General features: G+C 44.7%; 1 long non-coding RNA gene across 2 annotated transcripts; it reads right to left on the bottom strand.

Annotated features, from left to right (window-relative positions):
- Positions 1 to 1191: 1191 nt before the first annotated feature.
- LOC122862216 lies at positions 1192 to 6431 on the bottom strand. Of its 2 annotated transcripts, XR_006374655.1 has the most exons (3): positions 5352 to 6431; positions 2396 to 5251; positions 1192 to 2296 (listed from the first exon to the last, which is right to left on the bottom strand). It is a non-coding gene; the product is annotated as an uncharacterized LOC122862216 (long non-coding RNA). The 2 variants fall into 2 exon arrangements; XR_006374654.1 differs by having other exon boundaries at positions 2396 to 6431.
- Positions 6432 to 6885: the final 454 nt, after the last annotated feature.

Below are 6885 nucleotides of genomic sequence, written 5' to 3'. Positions count from 1 at the left end.
AAAATGAACCATTTCCATGTTGGACACTTGGTGAGGTTTTGTCAGGTTTTACCTGGTCAAATTAACATTATACATGTGAAATATTAAATTATGATGGAAAATACTTATATTATTATATGAGTATTACTTTTCTTTACTATATGGGGAGTTCACCACTTGACTCACTCTATAATGTTTAATGGCTTAGAGTGTAGGCTTTACCTAAATCCTTCCTTAACATGTAAAACCTGTGGAAACCTTGAGCTTCTGCAGGAGTGATCTGCCAGGAGGAAAAACTGCTCTTTATGAAAATTTTATGTGATGATGTCCATACATGTGTGTGTGTGTGTGTGAGAGTGTGTGTGGGGTGGGGTGGGGAAGGTTGTGCTGTACTGTATGCCATTAGGAGACTTCACCATGTGGCAGCAGTTAGGAGAATGAGTGTCGTTTCACTGGTGTGTAGAAATGGATATCCACCCAGGCCCCCCTTCCCATCCCCATCCCCATCCCCGTCTCTTTGGGTGAACACTTCACTGCTCTCTTTGGGACCCACAAAGCCTCCGAACAATAGATGCAGTGTACTCAGGACTGTCACGGAAATCACCGCTGCACCAAGCGCGCCTTTGTGTGTGTGTGTGTGTCTCCTTTGTGCGCACAAGAGTTACACCTTCCACATATGTGTTTGCATGTGAAAATGACATCTGTATGTTCATTTCTATATGTGCGCATGTTTGTTTGGATGTGGGTGCAGACTGTGCCAATTCTCTGAGAACTGAAGACACATTCTTAGAGCGGTGGGCGGCCAAGAGGAAGCAGAGGGGCTTTCAGATGGTATGACAAGGTCGCTGTTTAACTTGGAGAGCCTGACTGTTTATTTCTGTCTAACCTGTGGCAAGCTGGCACTCTCTGAAATTAACCTGGAGGACCAGTGGGAGGAAAACCAAGCCTCGGGCATGAATGGGAAGTTGGGCGGAGAGATAGACACACACGGGGAGGGGGGGGACTTAGACACCAACATTTTTTAGTCTAACTGAGGAAAAACAAACCACACTAAGAGGTCTGAGAGTCAACTGTCATGATTCCATGACTGCACCTCTCTAAAGAACAGTCCCATTAACAAACGTCTGAATTACACACACTCACTGTATGTTGGGTTTGTATTTACGTGTGTTAATGTTTCCATTGATATGTGTCTGTGTGAGCAAATACATGTACAGTAAGGCCACAGCACAGTTTATTGAGCTATAACTGGAGATGTGGCCAGACAAGCTACAGTAGGAGGTTTGGCTGACACACACATACACACACAAATACATGCACTTTAGTTGCAGCTTTAGTTGGCTGCACCTTTACATCACCTCAACCCCAGCACACACTTATAAAATAACATTTAGCCTACTCTCATTGCTGTACCTTACAGGATTTGTGGCTAATGAAGTCCTCAAAATTCCATCACTTGCCCTTTTGGTGCCATTTTGTGCCAAAGTGCAGAAATGCTGTAGTTTTGACATGCTGTAGCCCAGTTAATGCAAATCGGGTGAACTTAAGAGAACCATGGTGACCATTTTTCTAATCATATTACAATAGATTTATGAATTTATCAAGATTTATGCATGTTTCTGGCTTTCAGGCACCTGCTGCATTCTCTGAATTTTACCATATAATAAAATTTCACTTTAGACATGAAACTTGCCTGAGAGACAAGTACATAGTTACCCACCTTTCGTTTTCTGCCAAACAGAAAATTATAAGCTGCCCACAAAGGATCCCTTTTGTCCAGTATCCATTGTTACTTATCATTTGTCTAATATCTTTGGCTTTCTGACAGCATAGCTCTAATTTGTTATGTTTTTTTATTTTAAGATAAACTTGTGTGTGAACCCATCCTTTAACAGGTATGTGACTCATCCTGTGCAGTGTAATTGTTGTTAGCAGCCTCGAGGAATATATAGTACCACTACACATGACCTGGTGCAAGTGCACACTGTTTTATTACCATAACTTGTTCAGACACAAGTTAAGTTGAGAAAGTGCTTGAAGGCCCATCATCTTTTGATTTTACCACTTTACTGAACAATGATTGAACTGAAAGTAAAGAGTCATCCTGTTAGAGCCTGCCTAATCATCGGTCTATTTCCCTAACCTGTCGGTTTTGTTTTTGGCAGACCCAGAAGCAGACAAAGGTTGTAGTAAGTAAAAGGTTTAAATGAATCAATGATCAAATGGGAGGGGTTTGCTGGGCTGAGGACGGCAGGTGTAATGGAGAATGGCTGGAGATGAGCTGAGATGGCTGGGCGATGACGATGGCACCGGACTCCTGAGGAACAAAAGAGAAGATCCAAGTAACCACAGGCTCAGGGACAAACACAAGGCACACTAGAAAATAATCCGAGCGGTTTGGCTGAGAGTACACTACCACTGAGTAGGACGGAACTGGAGCCAGGATTTAAGCTGAGAGTTGATGAGATGATTGGCGTCAGTTGTGGAGCCAAACCAGGTGCCAGGAGAAACAAGCACAGGGATGAAGCTTATGATCCTTAAGGGAGAGGACGGCCCCCATGCCAGTATCTGAGGTGTCAACCTCAACCACAAACTGTAACAAAGGGTTAGGGTGAGTTACGGGGGCTGATGAGAAAAGTTGTTTTAATTTAGAAAAGGCTGTGTCTCTCTCAGGAATCCAGATGAATGGAGTGGCCGCCACCTTGCTGTAGTCTTGGATAATCCTCCTGTAGAAGTTGGAGAATCCCAGAAACCGTTATAGCTGTTTCCGGGAAGTGGGTGTTGGCGAGACTGCTACAGCCTGCACCTTGGCTGGGTCTGTCTTCACCAGCCCCTGCTCAATAATGAAGCCCAGAAAACTGACAGGAGATGTGAAATTCACATTTTTCAGCCTTCAAAGAGTTCAACCTGACGTGTTGAATGTGTTCCTCTTGGTTCCAGGAGAAGATGAGTATGTTATTCAAATAGAAGAAGATGAATCTGTTCAGCATGTCCCGGAGGACATCGTTTGACCAGGGCTTGAAAAACTGCTGGGGCGTTGGCGAGACCAAAGGGCATGACCGGGTATTCAAAATGGCCGAGTAGAGTGTTGAAGGCAGTTTTCCATTTGTTCCCATCTCGGATGCGGATGAGGTGGTAGGCGTTGTGGAGAACACTGTTGCCTGGTGAAGGGGCTCAAAAGCAGAGTCACTGAGAGGATATTTATTTTTCACAGTGACGTCATTAAGGCCACGGATGTCAATACAGGGCCACAGGGTATGAACTCTCTTTTCCATAAAAAACAGTATCCAACCCCTAAGAGAAGAGGGACGAATTAGCCCATTAGCTAGGGAGACATGGATATATTTCCATAGCCTCCCTCTCAGGACGTGACGTGGTTGTGCAAACGACTGGAAAGGGGCTCCAGGGAGCAAGTCAATAGCACAGTTGTAAGGTCTTTGGGGAAGCAAGGTCTGAGCACTTTGCTTACTGAACACTTCTAAGTCATGGTAAACTGATGAACTGTAGAGAAGTCAGGGGACTCAGGAGAGGGTGGCAGCACCCTGAGGGGGAGTGAGTGCAGACTGGAGACAGTGAGAGTGACAAAAAGTGCTCCAGCTAACCACATAACTAGTGGACCAGACTATATGGGTTATGGCGGATAAGCCAGGGCTGGCCTAACACTACAAGGGCCTGAGGTGAGGAAATGACAAGAAACTTAATTCAATTAGGCTTAATTGGCATGGGAAACAGATGTTAACATTGGATGTGTGAAATAAACAGAAAAAAAAATTATATATACAGATAATTTAGCAATAAAAATATTGACTTGCAGTTAAAAATACAAGTAAGTGAAAACTACTCAATTACTTCAGCGATTGCCAGAGAGGACGAGATTCAGGGGAACTGTAGTATAGGTGATCTGAGCCAAGAGTCTTCCATCCAAGGCATTAACATTAGACACAGGTAGTTTTTCCACAGGAAAAACATTTTGGGCCAAAGGAGGAATCACTAAAACTGTCATCAGCACCGGAGTCCACAAGGGTGATAGATTTGTTGTGGGAGAGGAGAGAAGTTTCAAACTGCACAAACTGCGGTGAGGGACGGGAGGTGAAACGGAAGTCTGGCTCATCAGGATCCCTCCAATTACTGATGAGCCCGCTCTTTTGGCAGATGGGGCAAGTGGAAAGGATGCGGCCAGCTTTTCCACAGTAAACACACAAGCCCTTTTGCAAAACGGCACTCGGAGGGAGTAAGGCGAGCTCTCCCAAGCTGCATAGGTTCTTCAGCGGGGAGTAGAGGGGAGGAGCTGAGGGACAGGGCTGATACAGTAGGGTTGTCAGGTCTACTGCGGAGGGTGGATCTGGGTTCGAACGGGGGAGTGGAATGACCTGACTTTTCCCTACGACGTTCATGGAGGAGAAAATACAGAGAAAGAGTCTAAACTATCAGTCTCATCCTTCACACTATCAGATAGCCCCCGAATAAATATGCCTTGTAAGGCAACTTCATCCCACCCACTCTCAGCAAGCAGGCAGGCAAGTCTAGTGGTGGCCTCCCTGCCATGAACAGGGTGATCAAATATTATTCTCATTTCAGCTACAAACACAGAAAAAAAACTTGACGAATAGGTGATGCCCATCCCCATAAAGCTGAGGCCCACTGAGAAGCTTTACCGAAATGTAAACTCATAATAAAAGCTACACGAGACTTATCTGAAACACAATGGAGCACTGGAGGAGAAAGCGCCCACAGGAGCCTAAATACCGCTGTGGAATGGACAAGTATGGCTCCTGGGCGAGGTTGAACCGGCTGGGCTGGAGAAAAAAATAGGGAATTCAGGTGGATGTGGAGCGACCGTGGAAACAGCAGTGGCCACTGTGACGGGGGTGGTAGTGAGGCATGTGATGATTGATCCACACGTACGCTTGAGAGACACTGGAGTTGAGGGAGTGCAAGGTGTCCATGATATCATGGAGAACTTGCTCGTGATGTCCAACTACCACACCTTGACAGGCTAGGGCTTGGCAGAGTAATTCTGTGTCTGCTGGGTATTTTGGCCATATTTGGCCAGATTGTTCTGTTACATTTTGTTTTTGGCGAACCCAGAAGCAGACACAGAGACAGAGGTAGTAAGTAAAACGTTTTAATGACTCAGTGAGGATAAGATGGAGGGGTTTCGCTGGGCTGAGGACGGCAGGGGCAGGCAGTAAGATGTAATGGAGAATGGCTGGAGATGAGCTGAGATGGGGTGTGTAGGAGATGGTTGGGCGACAACGCTGGCACCGGAGTCCTGAGGAACAAAAGAGAAGATCCAAGTAACCACAGGGAAAAAAACACAAGAAGGCACACTATACACAATACTCCGAGCAGTTCGGCCAAGAGCACACTACCACTGAGTAGGACGGAACAATCTGGTGACGAGTGGTTGCAGAGCTGGAGTATTTAAGTTGAGAGTTGATGAGATGATTGGAGTCAGGTGTGGAGCCAAACCAGGTGCCAGGAGAGATAGCCATGCCCACAGTGCGCGCACACACGCACACACACACACACACACACACACACACACACACGCACAGACAAGCGGGGAGGAGGAGACAGGGAAGAGTCACAGGAGAACATGAAAAAAACCTGGAGTGACATAACCATTACATTTAGGCATGTTCTTTTGATGTACATTGCTGTTTGAACATCAGGAGGAAAATATTACAGCAGATCATGAGTGGAGTGTGCAAAACAAATAGAGCTCAAAACCTTTAGTGCACTTACAAATCTGTCTCTGCATGCTCTCATGTGTGTGTTGAAATGTTGACTTGCAGATTGATTACAGCTTGAATTTGTTTTGTCATCATGCAATCCTTTTGTTATAAACAAACCGTATTGATTTCCGTAGGTTTTCATCTGCGTGTGTGTGCGAGCTTGTGAAACTGTCATTTATTTGTTTCAGGGCCCAAAACAAGCTAAGCGTTGTCCAGTCGCCGGCCTCCAGCCAGAGTGCTTCCTTCACTCGCCAGGCTTTATTGTTCTCCAGGCCCTCTCTGCGCAGCAGGAGGATGTTGTCTGTTTCTTGATTCTCTTACCGGCCCCTCTTGACGCACACACATCCACACAAACATGCATGAGTACAGACAAACACACAGCATTCATGTGGGAAAGAATGGGCCCAGTCTGGATTAGGCTATTCCCCTGCGTAACACTAGACAAGGCATTCAATATCTCCAGCCTTCTCTGTCCAAACAGTGTCTTGGCACAGGCTGAGTGGAGGGCTGGAAAATCCCAGAGCTGCTGTTGAGTTTTTTGGTGTGACCCACTCTATTATTATAACGACTCTATAAATGCTTACAGACCCTCAACTTGGCCTGTCTCGAGGAGGGATTTCAAGAGAGCCCCCATACGCAAACACACAGACATTATGTACACATGATGCCAGTGGTGGAAGAAGTATTCAGATCCTTTACTTAAGTAAAAGTAGCAATATGATGGAAATACTCCACTACAAGTTAAAGTCCTGCATTCAAAACCTAGTAAAAGTATGTAAGTATTAACAGCAAAATATGGTCCCTGTCAGTGTTCATCCTATTATATATGATGTTTCTGGATTAATATTACTGCTGCATTAATCTGTATGTTGCATTTAAATTAGTTAAATAGTTTATTTAACATAAGAAGTAGGAGAATTTTCTCAACCCATGAAGGAACACGTAATCCTTCAGTTTATCAGAAACATTCATTCACATTCAAAATCACCAAATTTGGAGATACATGGATAGGAAGAGTGTGAAAAATTGTAATCTGAAAAGTAACTAGAAACTAAAGCTGTCAGACAAATGTAGTGGAGTAAAAAGTACAATATTTGCCTCTGAGATGTAGCGGAGTAGAAGTATAAAGTTTCATAAAATGGAAATACTCAAGTGAAGTACAAGTACC

Source organism: Siniperca chuatsi, linkage group LG15 (assembly GCF_020085105.1).
Source record: "Siniperca chuatsi isolate FFG_IHB_CAS linkage group LG15, ASM2008510v1, whole genome shotgun sequence".
NCBI lineage: Eukaryota > Metazoa > Chordata > Actinopteri > Centrarchiformes > Sinipercidae > Siniperca > Siniperca chuatsi.
Note: the sequence above shows the minus strand (reverse complement) of the source record. Positions and strands in the feature narration are given on the sequence as shown.